This window comes from Chanodichthys erythropterus, chromosome 14, assembly GCF_024489055.1.
Source record: "Chanodichthys erythropterus isolate Z2021 chromosome 14, ASM2448905v1, whole genome shotgun sequence".
Taxonomy (NCBI): Eukaryota; Metazoa; Chordata; class Actinopteri; order Cypriniformes; family Xenocyprididae; genus Chanodichthys; species Chanodichthys erythropterus.
In genome coordinates, this window is record NC_090234.1 from 32,073,813 (window position 1) to 32,088,905 (window position 15,093).

Below are 15,093 nucleotides of genomic sequence, written 5' to 3' on the forward strand. Positions count from 1 at the left end.
GTTTGAAGTGGATGTCATAACAAATGTCAGTAGACCGGGAAGATTTTAAAATGAGCAGTTTATTCATTAATCTGTAAGATCTTACCTGAATGCTGTGGAAATACAAACCGGAAGACAGAACACAACAAGCGCAGAGCTGAAAAGGGGTGGGGCTACATAAGGCCTATATAATGAATGACTTTTGAACAACAACATCATTTATAATATGACACTGAGAATCGATTTGTACTTCTTCCCACACCAAAAAGGAAAATAATTACGTATTCAAATGAGATAATATTCATACATCTCAGTGAGATTTCGCAGGTGTTTGAGATACAAGTGTAAATGTTGCCATTATTGCTTTAGATGCCCAGATGTTCTCTGCCAAAAGAGGCTTGATATCCAATAAAACTACAATTACAACAGGAGACGCAAAACCTTGGAAAAGAATATCAGGAAATAAAATATCTGATGTTCCTTGTCTTGCACTGTAAATGTGCAAAATGTGTAATAAAAAGATTACAGTTAATCTGTCCATAGAACTGAACTGTCCATAGAATAGAAATAATAGATACCACCATATTATATCATGTTGTGTCCCCAACTTTGCAGTTTTGGCTGATGGTATGCTTTCCAGATGTTCATTTTACTCTCTGAAAGTAGCTGACCACTCACTTTAGCCATATGATTAATTTTTCGCCCGTCAATCACAATCTGTCATGGATTATGTCAATTTAAAGCGCGTAATTCTACATCAACAACCCGAAAAACAAAGCGGCCCTGCGCAAAGCAGACTAGAGCAGATGGCACGTAATTGCCTTGAGGTGGAAACGGGGCGTCCATTTTACAGGTCTCGCGGGACTCGGTCGCAGCTCTCCTGTGAAAATACAGGTGCGTTTGTTTTTGTTTATCTTTCTCTATAATCAAAGTATTGCCATAATCATTGGAAAACTGTCAGTTTAGAGTGTCGTAATTCACACCGAGGGACGTCAATTCATGCGCCACTCATACTGGGGACTTAGGGGCAAACTAGGGAAGGTTAACCCTCTCCACAAACACCTCTCTGTGATAGATGCATCATCTGCTCCTCAGATTGGAGGAGGAGGTGTCTATAAATAGCCAATTGCAAGTTGTGATCATAACAGCAGCCAGAGCTACAATGGAGCAGGTGTGCAAATGCTTCAAAATGAATTTTACCCAGCATACACACAGCTTTTGTGGTGTAATATGTTCTATAATTTCATTTATAAATCTGTAGTTCTAAACTGATTGGCAAGTGTGCGGGTGTGTGTCTGCTGCTAAGACAGATAGGAGGAAATAACTTTTCTGAACTTGGTCTCACTAAATTCAGGTACTGTTTTACCATTTGGTGTTGTTGTATGAAATAATAGCACATATTTCTATGCGTGTTTACCATTTGTAGTGGATTGTAAGTTTTGTCATGTATAACTGGTTCCACAGCATTTCCCAGTAATTAATTATCTAAGCAGGGACACACAACTGACACTCAGGGGAGGATGACAGAAGCTTTTAAACAAATCCCTGCGCTTCTCTGCTTGGCTGTCTGTCACCTTCAACACTCACGGACTGCATCTGTGCACCTTCCCAAATGCCAGAGTATGTGTCTTTCTGGCATTTCACAATCATACTGCTTCCAGATCCCTGGCACACTTTCACGGAGCATCCACACATACAGCGATTTGCAGTGACCGGAAGTCATTCATTTTCAATGAAAGTTGGCAATTTATGGCGACATGATCGACAGCAACTGTTGGGGATGCAATATGAATTCCAAAGTCCCTATTAAGGCAAGTCAGTTCACTCGGCAGCCATTTTGGCAACACCCCGGGCAGTTTTTTTCTTTCTTAGTAAGTACAGCTTCTCTTTATGGAAGCATATTTCCGCCACATATAGGGGGAAAAAATCATGCTTTGGTAAATCATAATTATGAATTAAAAAGTTTAAATTATGACATACAAAGTCAATTATGAGATAAAAAGTCATAATTATGACATAAAAAGTCAAAACTGAGATAAAAAGTCATACATATAGGCTAAGTCAAAATAATGAGATAAAGTTATAATTATTTATAATTAAAATGTTGCAATTGACCCTTCGCCGGGAGTTTGATTGACAAGCGATCTAACCAATCATAACGCCGAATCCGCCATTTTGTCCAACAAAGCAGTCAGGAGTTAGAAGATTATCCTCGGTGGACTTGAACTTGAAAAATGGTGTGTATTTATGTCTTTCCGTGTTTTAAACAGCATTCCTTCTGATGTTCATTCATGTTTATTTGATGCTATAAATTAATTAGTAGGAAGAGATGATCGGTTCATGAGCCGCTTGAGCTGAGGCGCTACAGTAATCTGCCATTAAAGAGCAACAAAAAAAGGTTTTTATTTTAAAAAAATACACAATTTGAAAGCTGGGACTTTGTTTCATATCATAAGTAACCTGCTCTGTCTTGTCTGTCAATGTGTTGTCAGTGTCCTCTTTGCTCCGCAATGTATTTTACACTGTGTGTGGCGTGACAGCGCCATGGCTTGTCGGACAAAGCAACAGTAACTAAGGGGGGGCGGGTCTTTGCGAAGGGTCAATTGAGATAAAAAAATTCAAAACTATGACAGTCGAAATTATGTGATAAAAGTCGATTATTAATAAAAAGTCAAATTTATTATATAAATGTCATAATTATGTCAAAGTCATAACATTAATTATGGCTTAAAGTCATAAAAAATGTTATGTCATACTTTCAACTTTTCATGTCATAATTATAACTTTTATGTCAATTACGATTTACCAAAGCATGATTTTTTTGTTTTGTTTATGTGGCAGAAATTGGCTTCCATACCTCTCTTCTTGAATGAGGAATGTTCAAAATATTCATAAACCTTTAGTTCAAATCAAGCTAATATGTGTGTGTGTATATGTGTGTGTGTGTATACATACATATATATATATATATATATATATATATATATATATATATATATATATATATATATATATATATATATATGTATATGTATATATATATATATATGTATATGTATATATATATATATATGTATATGTATATATATATATATATGTATATGTATATATATATATATATATGTATATGTATATATATATATATATGTATATGTATATATATATATATATATATATATATATATATATATATATATATATATATATATATATATATATATATATATATATATATATATATATATATATATATATATACACAGTTGCAAGAGAAAGTATGAACCACTTGCAGAATCTGTGAAAATGTGAAAAATTTTAACAAAATAAGAGAGATCATAAAAAGTGCATGTTATTTTTTGTTTAGTACTGTCCTGAGTAAGATATTTTACATAAAAGATGTTTATATTTAGTCCACAAGAATCCGCAGAATTTATTAAAATGGCCCCATTTAAAAGTATGTGAACCATTGATTGTTAATATTGTGTGTGTGGTTACCTGGATGATCCACTGCTTTTTTTTTTTTCCTTTTCTGATGGTTGTAATGCAAAATTAGATTTTTATCACAAGCACATAATTTTAGAAAATGTGAGCTTAACAAATTGCCATATTTTATAAAAACCTCAAAAACGTGTTTTGCTGTGCAACATGGTCTGAAATTAAAATTTTGAATTTGAAGCTTAATATCGTTTGAATGATAACATGTTGTAGATAGCAAACCTTATATAATTGATAAAATTAATCCAAATATGCTTCAAAAATCCTTTTAAAAATACCTAATTCCATTAAGCTACAGCACATGTTGAATCTAAAGGGCTGGCTGTGGCTCTTCAAGTCTAGTGTGTTTCGTTCCAACTGAATATGCAGAAACCTGGCTCAGGTGGTCAATTTAAAGATGAATGGCTCAGAGATGCCGCAAGGAATGCACCGGAAATAGGATAGGGCATGAATTCCAAACAAGCTCTGTGGAGATTGGCGGCGCTGTATAATACCTTTCTCTTTTTTATCAAACTAATAAATTACAGCCCATCTCTCTGATAACTAGGAAGAGAAAGTGCTCGATTTAGACCCCAGATGTGACCCAGGGTTACCTGGCAACTGGACAAACTCAGGAAGTGGAAGAAAAAAAAAAAAAAAAAACATTGAGAAATCATTGGCTGGTTAGGGGAAAAAAGAAACAGAGTGGGAGACAGAAAGTAAGTACAGAGAAATGACCTTTCTGTTTCATGATAACCTTCTCTTGCTGACATTTCTTTATATCAAAAGGGGCGGATGTAAATATCCATGTTACATGTGCGTTTTTTTCACATGTTGTTTATGTTGTCTAACACTTTATTGCCAAGGTGCACTGCAAATCATCCTATCCCATCTTATTTAAAATGCCAATACTCTACATGAGCATGTATAAATGTGTCATTTTTTTACATTCATTTCCTCTTCGCTGTGTTACCTCTTAAAAAGGCAATAGCATATTTAGTGCTGTTCATATCCACTGGTGCATGTTTAGTTATGCTAGAAATTGCAGCTTCTTTGTTAGGTACACATGTTGCCTGAAGCCTCAGAGAATAGAAAAGCTCAACAAACACACAAGCTGGGGTCCACTGCTATTTTTTAAATATCTATTTATCTATCTATTTATCTAGAAAGCATGACATTTAGTTAAATAGCATATATTTTCATATTGCCATTTTTAAACTATATAGCACATTTTGTGGTCATTTAATGTGTTTTTATGCAGGCATAAAAATAAATAAATAAACATTGTATGTCTAGTCATTTTTTATATTTTTATATTTATATAAGCAAGGTTTTTTTTTTTTTTTTTTTCCCTGAGCAAATAAATAAGTATAAATGCAAGTGAGGGTGTTTTTCCAATTAACCAGCACTCATAATCTCAAGAGAGAGCCAATTAAGGTTATGGACTTTGAGCAGTCATGTCCAGACATGCCGTATAGTCTGACTGTATCATAGACACACATGCATACTCACACAACAAACACAGGCCCTGTTTTCTCTTTCATCTGGGAAATTCAGCATCTTAGACCCTGAGCGCCTGCAGGACATGACCCCTCTCTTTCTTTCACTCGATCTGTCTCTCTTACTCAGACTCCCGTGGTACATTGCAGATTTCACTTTACATTCTGTGATGATCACCCAATTTACATCTTACCCCTCTCCCTTAGGCATCATTACCACGGCAACCTGTCCCCTCAGAGACAAAAGAAAACAAGACTCATATATTTCCATCATAAATACACACCACACACATTCACACAGTGTTTCACTTATGGCACATCCCTCGAGGGTGTCTAAACTACAGGGAAATAGCCATGTAAAAGTAGAAAAGATACTCTAGGCCATTGCAAACCAATCACGTGACAGCTCATCCATATTATATCGCAAAATAGAAGAAAGCAGCACCCAATCAAAACACCCAGTCACCTGTATAAAAAAAAAAGTGGACAGACAGTAAAATTGGGGTTGGGGGAGAGAAAGAGAGAGAGAGACGGGGGGGAAGGGCCTTCATCACAGGGATTGCCAGTCTTCATTAGAGGGATGATTATGGTCGTAGAGGAAAGGCCCAAGGGAAATAGTGTGATTTTTTTTTTTTTTTTTTGAGGTGAAAGAGGCAAATGAATTGAGAAAGAAAGAAAGAAAGAAAGAAAGAAAGAAAGAAAGAAAGAAAGAAAGAAAGAAAGAAAGAAAGAAAGAAAGAAAGAAAGAAAGAAAGAAAGAGAAGGATGGATCAGACAGACAGACAGAGACACAACTATTTATACAAATGAAAGACAGACAGAAAGAAAGAAGGAAAAAGATGGATAAATGGATGCTACAGAGACAGATCAATCTATAAAGATAGATAGATAGATAGATAGATAGATAGATAGATAGATAGATAGATAGATAGATAGATAGATAGATAGATAGATAGATAGATAGATAGATAGATAGATAGATAGATAGATAGATAGATAGATAGATAGATAGATAGATAGAAAGTCACACTGGCAGCTGCTATTACAGCTCTCCTCAGGCAAGATACCAGTTCCTCATATCCATGTGTCCACTCCACTCCCATCATCCACAAACACACACGGCCGCACAGACATGACAGAGACGAGACATGATGTGAATGCAGTGGGAAAACCAACAGAGTCTCATGGACAAAGCAGATGAGGTCGAGTCCACATCAAATACTCAACGATAACACAGGTATTGAGGCACAGGCACATCAGCACAAGTTTATGTATGTGCCTGTAGGAATCTGTCACTTTGCCTTAAAATAACATGGATCTGCCCTTGTGAGCCTTTCACTTGTGATCTGTCTGTTAGTTTCTCACTGTGACCACTGCAGTTGTTTTTCCTTCAGTTCACTTTTTGCAAGCCTATGTTCTCTCTCCCTTGCCTAGTCACCGTGACACCACATCTGATCGATAGGATGCAGTCATATGTCAGACTCAAGGAAGAATATTGCAGTCGATGGCAACCAGCCCACCTGGCAGAGTTTGTGCTTGATTGAATATGAGTACAGCATGCATCTTTAACAAATATGTGTTTTACCATTCAAAAGTCGGGGGTCAATAAGATTTTTTCAATGTACCGACCAAGGCTGCATTTATTTGATCAAAATAACAGTAATGTTGTGAAATCTTATTACAATTAAAATGTATTTTAATATATTTTAACATGTCATTTATTCCTGTGATGACAAAGCTGAATTTTCAGCAGCCATTTCTCCAGTCTTTAGTGTCACATGATCCTTCAGAAATCATTTTAATATGCTGAAGCTCAATATGCTGAATGCTCAAGAAAGATTTCTTATTATCAATGTTGAAATCATTTGTGCTGCTTTAAAGTGCAATAGGTGATTGCCTACTGAAACATATTTTGTTATGCTAGTCTATCACTATGTTAAGCAGTCTAAATGAATTTTTATAAATATCCACCTTATTTTTCAACGTGGAAGTAAGGTGTTTTCTGTGAATGCACAAGACTTTTGATTTATTAGCCGCTATAGAGAAATATTTCTTGATTTGCAGAAAGAATTTGATACTGTAAATCATAATAACCTTTTGCATAAATTATTACATTTTAATTTTTTGACAAAATTTGTAAATTTAATCAAATCTTATCTTTCTTCTTGTTCTCAGTTAGTAAAAATTGATCATTATAAATCTAATTCACTATGTCTATCAACTGGTGTTCCACAAGGGTCCATATTGGGCCCAATTCTCTTTAGCATGTATCTTAATGTTTTACCTATGGAGCATCAACAATGTAATATCATAATGTATGCTGATGCTACAGTCATTTTCACACATGGTAAAAACGCAGAAGAGGTTGCAAATAAGTTGACAGGTGTTATGGTAAAAGTCACTTCCTGTCTCAATCAGAGTTATCTGAAATTAAATGTGTCAAAAACAGTTTGTATGTTCTTTTCTAAGGGACATATTGTTGATATAAAGCAAGATATTGTAATTTCAGAAGTTCAGAATATAAATACCTAGAGATTCATCTGGACTCCTGTTTTGGTTTTAAAACACATATTAAAAAGGTATGCAAAAAGGTCAAATTTAACTTCGCTAATTTTGGGTTTATTAGAAATTCTTTATCAAATGAGGCTGCATTCTGTGCATATTTTCATTCTGTGATTCTTTCTCATGTCACTTATTGTTTGACAAACTGGTCTAATACGCATTTCATAGTTCGAAAACCATTTGAATTATTATACAAACAATCACTTAAAATTTTAGATAAAAACTATTCAGTTTTTACCATTGTCATATTTTAAATAAGTATAACTTGCTTAGCTGGGAAACCCTCATTAAGTTTTTGTACTGTAAACTTTTCTCATGACACATGATGTAGGGGGAGACCAGGGGCAAATGTAACATCTCAAATTACAACAATCAGAAATGAGACAGAACCATAAAACTCATTTTGCATGTGCTCTGTGGAGATCCCTCTCTGCATGCCAAAGGACAAGCTTCAAAATCATACTTGGTAAAGTTTTTCTCAAAAAAAAAAAAAAATCATTTTTGAGGTATAAAAGATTATTTTTTTCATCTACAGTATTTACAGTCTTAACCATTAATGTCTATGAAATTAAATCTGTCTTGTTTTGATGGCCATTCTGTTGTTTAACATTTTATACCTTTGTCAAACAATTAGCTTTGTTGTTTCTAGATAGCAGGGTAGCTTGTCACAGGGTGGTACAGTCGGGGGCAATTGGAACACTGCAACGAACAGGCGAATCTCAACATAACACCGACTGTTACGTAACAGTCGGGATCATTAATATGTACACCCCCAATATTTGCATATGCCAGCCCATGTTCAAGGCATTAGACAAGGGCAGGACGTATTAACGCCTGGATGTGCACAGCTGAATCATCAGAGTAGGTAAGCAAGCAAGGACAACAGCGAAAAATGGCAGATGGAGCAATAATAACTGACATGATCCATGATATCATGATATTTTTAGTGATATTTGTCTTTCTAAATGTTTCGTTAGCATGTTGCTAATGTACTGTTAAATGTGGTTAAAGTTATCATCGTTTCTTACTGTATTCACGGAGACAAGACTGTCATTATTTTCATTATTAAACACTTGCAGTCTGTATAATTCATGAACACAACTTCATTCTTTATAAATCTCTCCAACAGTGTAGCATTAGCCGTTAGCCACAGAGCACAGCCTCAAATTCATTCAGAATCAAATGTAAACATCCAAATAAATACAATACTCACATAATCCGATGTATGCATGCAGCATGCATGACGAACACTTTGTAAAGATCCATTTTGAGGGTTATATTAGCTGTGTGAACTTTGTTTATGCACTGTTTAAGGCAAGCGCGAACTCCGTGGGCGGGGAGCGTCAGCATTTAAAGGGGCCGCAACCTAAATCGGCTCATGTTTAATGATGCCCCAAAATAGGCAGTTAAAAAAATTTATAAAAAAAAATCTATGGGGTATTTTGAGCTGAAACTTCACAGACACATTCAGGGAACACCTTAGACTTATCTTTTAAAAAGAAGTTCTACGGCACCTTTAATGCTAGCAGGTTAAAGTTAGAATTTCCCAGTTCACTTACTGCACCTTTAATATGTTGTGGAAGCCATGACACATTTTTTCAGGATTCTTTGTTGCACAGAAAGTTTAAAAAACAGCAATCTGTTGTTATCTTTTGTCAATTTCGATAAATTTAAAGAATCCTTGCTTCTTTAAACTTTGAACACTTTACTTTTGAAATGTAGCTTGTATATACTGTATCAAAGAGAGGAATCCAAATCAGGAAATGCATGTAACAAATACTGAATATGCACTAAAAATATTGTTTAATGTTAGGTTGTATGAATTAGTAGAATTTTATCCGTATAAGGATGTTTTTATTAACAAGAGGAATAGGAGAAAGTCATCACAGTGTTATGGGTGGGGCATTATGCTTTCAACAAAGAGATCAATAAGACAAAACACTGTCTTTATAGGGTTGAAAAGTGATCCTGAGTAATTCATCTTTTAGACTAGGTCTTGATGGGACATTAAAATAGCCCCTCTACTAATGAATCTCTCTAAACATGTCAGTGACAACACTACATCTAAAACACTAGTTATAACATATTTCATATTTCATTCCACACTCTCTTTATTGATTATAATATTAAACATGTGGATAGCAGAAGCAGAAAGCATTTTATAAGACAATTCAAATGCTTTTGTCAATTTCCCATAACCTCTAGCAGCTTTGAAGCTAATAAATTATTCAATTGAATAATTAGCATTTAATAATTTGAATTAGCAAAACCACCATAAGGGTTAGAAATGAACTGTGGAAGTTCTTCAGGGCTTCACACCTTTTTAATTGAACAGGATTCATACCTAACCTAACTGAAATTTTGATATTGTCTTTTGTGTTCCTATGAAATTTAGCAATATGCATGCAGACTTAAAAATAATTCTTTAATTATGGCAATGCCTGTGGATATGGTTCTCCAGCACTGTCCATGGTACTGAATTTTCCACGTTTCTCATAACCTTAGAGGCCTAAAACACTTTAATTTTGATCACACAGAGACTTTAAACCAATAAAATGCAAAGAAACTGCTAAAATAACAAAGAGAAAAAGAGAAAGCTTGTTAGAGAAAAACAGATGGTCTTTAAATTCAACAAAGGACCCAAGGGAACAAATTCTGGGTGCAGACATGACCCATGCACCTTTAGTGCACATGTACCGGTGTGTGTATGTATACAAGTCCATATTTACAGAAGAAAAGCTGTATTTAAAAAAAAAAAAAAAACATACTGTAGATAATAGCTCTCTTCTCATGTGCACACAAACAAACACACACACATACAAAGCAGAATTAAATGAAAGTATTTGGGGGTTCCATTCTGTCACATTATAGCAGATGGTGTCCAGTTCAAGCCAGGCTGGTACAGTCCCTGGAGACGAAGTGGGAGGGAAAAAGAGAGAGACAGAGAAAAGCAAAAAGGGAGAACGATGTTGGGTACTCTCTTAACTCCCTCTTTGTCTCAGTTATTTACACCTCAAAGATTGTTCTCGGGGGGAAAGAGCTGACCAATTCGTTCTTTCCGCCCAGGAGTGCATCCTCACATACGCATACAACACACTCACAGACATCACCCTGCATGGATGCATTGGGCTTCTTGTATGTATCATAAAAGCCAAAGTTAGGTTGTTGTTTTGTTTTTTCATTTCTGGGCTTGTCAAACTCTTCAATCGCCTCTGTGCAGGTGCTAAGATGGACCTTTCCAATCATATCCATGCTTCTACACCCAGATTTGCCTCCAGGATCTCTCACAGGTGCAACATTGGCCCCCGGCCGGCCTGGCACCCTACCCTTCTGCTCATCAGCACCACTACCAAAACACACACACATAAACCCTCTGCCCCCCTTCTCGAAGGTCCAGCTGATCCCCACCTGATCCCAATTCATGGGGGAGGAGGAGGAGGAGTTCTGATCTGAGCTCACCCTGGAGAGGTGAGAGAGAAGAAAATATATGCCATCGCTCATCTTTCTCATCTTGCTCTCTCTCTATCTCGTACAAGGATAGTAATTCTTTGTGTTCCTGTCAGATTAACGCCAACAATAACAGCAAAACCACATTAGATCGCGTCCTTGAGAATCGTATACATGCATGTGCATGTACGTATAGCATTGTGCATCTGTGTGCAAGAGTTTTATTGTGTGTAAAGGGCAGTATGTCCAAGCAAGGCTGAGCTCAGGTGTCCTGTGCTGATGAGCTGCAGCTGGCTCTCATTGGGGCTGTAATGGGTGTTATCCAGTGCCTGGGTCAGTCATGCAGCTGAGTTTAGACTACCCTCAGTTTAACAATCCATGTTCAAACTCATTCAGCCTCCTAAAAATATAGAAGTTATGTACTGTACTTAATGAGGCAAATCATTAAAACCCATAAGACTTTAATCGTCAATCTTCAAAACACAAATTAAGATATTTTTAATGAAACCTGAGAGGTTTCTGTCCCTCCATCGAAAGTCAGGGTAACAGATCCGAAAAAAGGTTATAGTGACATTGTAAAATAAATTATTTACTTACCTTTATGGATTTGCAATGACAGTAAAATGAATAATTTACTCACTCTCATGGGTTTGGAATGACATGAGTGTGAGTAAATGATAGCAGAATTTTCAGTTTTGTGTGAACAAACCCATTAAATGATTTTCTGAATTAAACTTTTAAATTAATTTGTCCTCCATAACTTGTGATCACTAAAAACAGAAAAAAATAATCCCACATTATACAACATTAGGTCTAGTTCTCGAATGCGATTGGCTAGGCAAAATATGCTATTCCGAATTCACTTATGCATGAGACATTTCACTGTTTATATCACTCCGATTGTCTGTGTTTGTGCGTTCAGCAGTCTGTGCATTAGTGGTGATGACTCTTTCTGCAGGTTATATTGAGTGTCTTTTTTGAGTGAGTCATGGAATCAGTGATTCAACCAATTTGTTTAAAAACACTGATTTTTCAAGGAATGACACACCTATCTGTTGTTCCACACCTGTAAAAAATAGTTGTTGTTACAACATTTTTTCTTTTGTCAAATCAACTTAATTAATGTGGTTCGGATAACATAATATTTTGAGTTTCTGTTGCTAAACCAATCACCTTCATTGTATTAACTCAAATTTTTAATTTCAATGAACTCAAAATGTTAGGCAACCAGGAAACTTACTTTTCTTTTTAAGTTAAACCAACTGGCTGAACAAAAAATAAGTCAAAATAATTGGAAATTTTGATTCTAAAATGTAACTTACTCAATATTCTATATAATCTATCAATCTATCTCCAAACATCAAAGGTTTTTAAACTTTATTAAATACTATATTTTCTAGCTTAAAATTAGTTATTTGAATGTCTTTGATTTGAAATTCATTTTAATTCTATTCCTTACATTCATACATGTCACCTTAATTCAAATTCAATTCAAATTCTGGAATTGAACTGGATTTGTATATTCTCAATTCAGTTCTAAATGGCACACAGTGTTGATGCATACACATGTATTGTCAAACCAAAACTTATTCAGACACCTTGAACATTTCATTCATTAATACAGTTTGTTTAAAAAAAATGGTAATATGACAAGATCTCAGAGTTAAACTGTGTCAGAAAAAAAATTATCTTAATTATGTCAGATAACACTTAAGCAAAACATGGTCAGGTCTAAGTGTCTGAATAAGTATTTGGTCCCAAATTTTTATCAATTTTACTTGTAGTCCATTGTATGAAGAATTTTTGGGTATAATATGTCACAGTTTACTTTATTTTGCTATCCTCACTTACACAAATGTACTATATTTGCCTGCACCCACTAGTAAAAAAAAAAAATAATAATAATATATATATATATATATATATATATATATAAATATATATATATATATATATATATATATATATATATATATATATATATATATATATATATATATATATATATATAATATATATATATAGTGTCTGAATATTTTTTGGTTTGACGTGTCTGTAAGACTAAACAGAAATTAAGCCGAACAACAGTTTATATCAGCTAGATCTGGTACTCTATGCAGTCTATTGGATTTTTTGCCAAGAATTATGTATACTTGAATGTGTATGACATGGGGAATATTTTATACTACACATCATAATAAGGCATTGGAAATTTGTTGATTTAAATGAGCATGCATCAAAGCTTGGCCCGGGCAGAAGGTATTCATATTGACCGCATACTGGACTGAATTAAGCCATGAAATGAGCTGCACTCCATTGTTCTTTCACCATGAACAACAGGGATCAATACTTATGATCTCCACCAGCCTTCCTAAAACTAAGCACACAGGACAACATATGTTCATTCCGAGTTGGCATTATCTGACTAAACCAAATTATACGAAAACAAAGCCTTTACAAACAGATTCATGCCCACACACAACATTGTAATATTGCCAAAAAGACATATCTTCACTTGTCTCTTTCCAATCAAAATACTCCATCCCATTGTCTTTTTCCCTCTTTATGCCCAGTTCTCTTCTGCCTCCATGTCCTCCCCTCTATTGTTTTTCTCTCTCTGGGTCTTACTATTTTCATACCCCTCCACTGGCCCTGGGTCAGACATCCTGCCTCCATCCATCTCTCCATCCACCCATCCATCTTTCCATCCTTCCAGCAACATCAGCCAGCTGCCCCAACACACACACACACACACGCACAAACACACACACACACACACAGTAGACCTTAATTCAGTCAGTGAGGTCCTTGCCCCCTTCCCAAAGCAATGCCCAGATCTGAACACATGCACCAGGCAAAAAAGGGCAGCAGAGGGGGGATGGGTGACTCTGGAAGCCATATGCCTCTTTCTCACATTTGACTCTGTGTATTTATGTGTGTATGTGTGAGGAGGAGAGGGGTGTTTTGCAGTAAATAGCAGACCAGCTGACTTTGTTCACAAACAGAGGACAGAAATAAGAGGTTTTAATGGAACATCTCATCATCAGCCATGATCAATAATAGTCTAAAACATAATCAGTATGAGGATGATATGTGGATCCCGAAGAATTCCAATGATTTCATTTTATATTAAAGACCTGTTTTTCTCATCAAACTTGGTATCGACCTATACATTCATTATAACTGTCTTTTTAAATCATATGCACAGACTGGGAAGATCTATTTGTCATTGACATGTCTATTAAAGGTCTTTTATGAGAAGTTTGGCAATACATTCGCCCTTTTTTTTTTTTACCACCCCTGTCGCTTTTATCTTTTATTAGAAATATCCTATTAAAATTCTGTCTCTAATTTAGAAAAACAAACCTCTCCAAGCCGGCTGCTCTCAATCCAAATAATAACACAAGCAGAAGCTTCCATTTTACAACATATCATAACAAACTGGATTTGTTTACTAGATTATAGAAGGATTGATCTTTCGAAGAACATGGGTTGATATACTCATTATTTTTTGCATACTAGTCCCATCAATGCTTGTGATAAATCATTATTGTGACTTGCGGAGAGCTTAAATTTGTTGAAAAGTTCTAAAAATGTGTAAAATGAACTTGTGATCATGTAAACAAAAGGAACAGTTAACTGTCATTTGGTGCTGAAGTACAAATATATTTGTAAACAGGTAGTTGACCAAAAAAAAAAAAAAAACAGGTACCTAAAATGTTTTCAACCACCATTTTTTAGACTGAAGGAGTGAATTTTGTTCACTATTTTATCAATTATTTCTCTCAATATCGGTAAAAATAATAATAATAATATTTTTTAGAGACTGGCTTCGTGTCACACTGCTGTCATCCAAAACGTCACACTAATATACAAGGGGTTTTCTTAAAAAATCATAACTGAACACTTAATTTAGTCATAATTATTTAATTTAGCTGAAACTTTTACAAACAATTGCACCAATTTAAAACAGGCGTACAACCAATGCGTTACTGCCAAACACATGCGTCCAGCTTTAGCCTCGGGCGCTCCTTTCAATCTGGTCGAGAAAGAACTCGCTGAGTGGAAGGAGAGAAAAAAGAGGGGGTGGGACGGAGGTGTGACTGTCGTGGATAAGTGCATAAAGTGAATG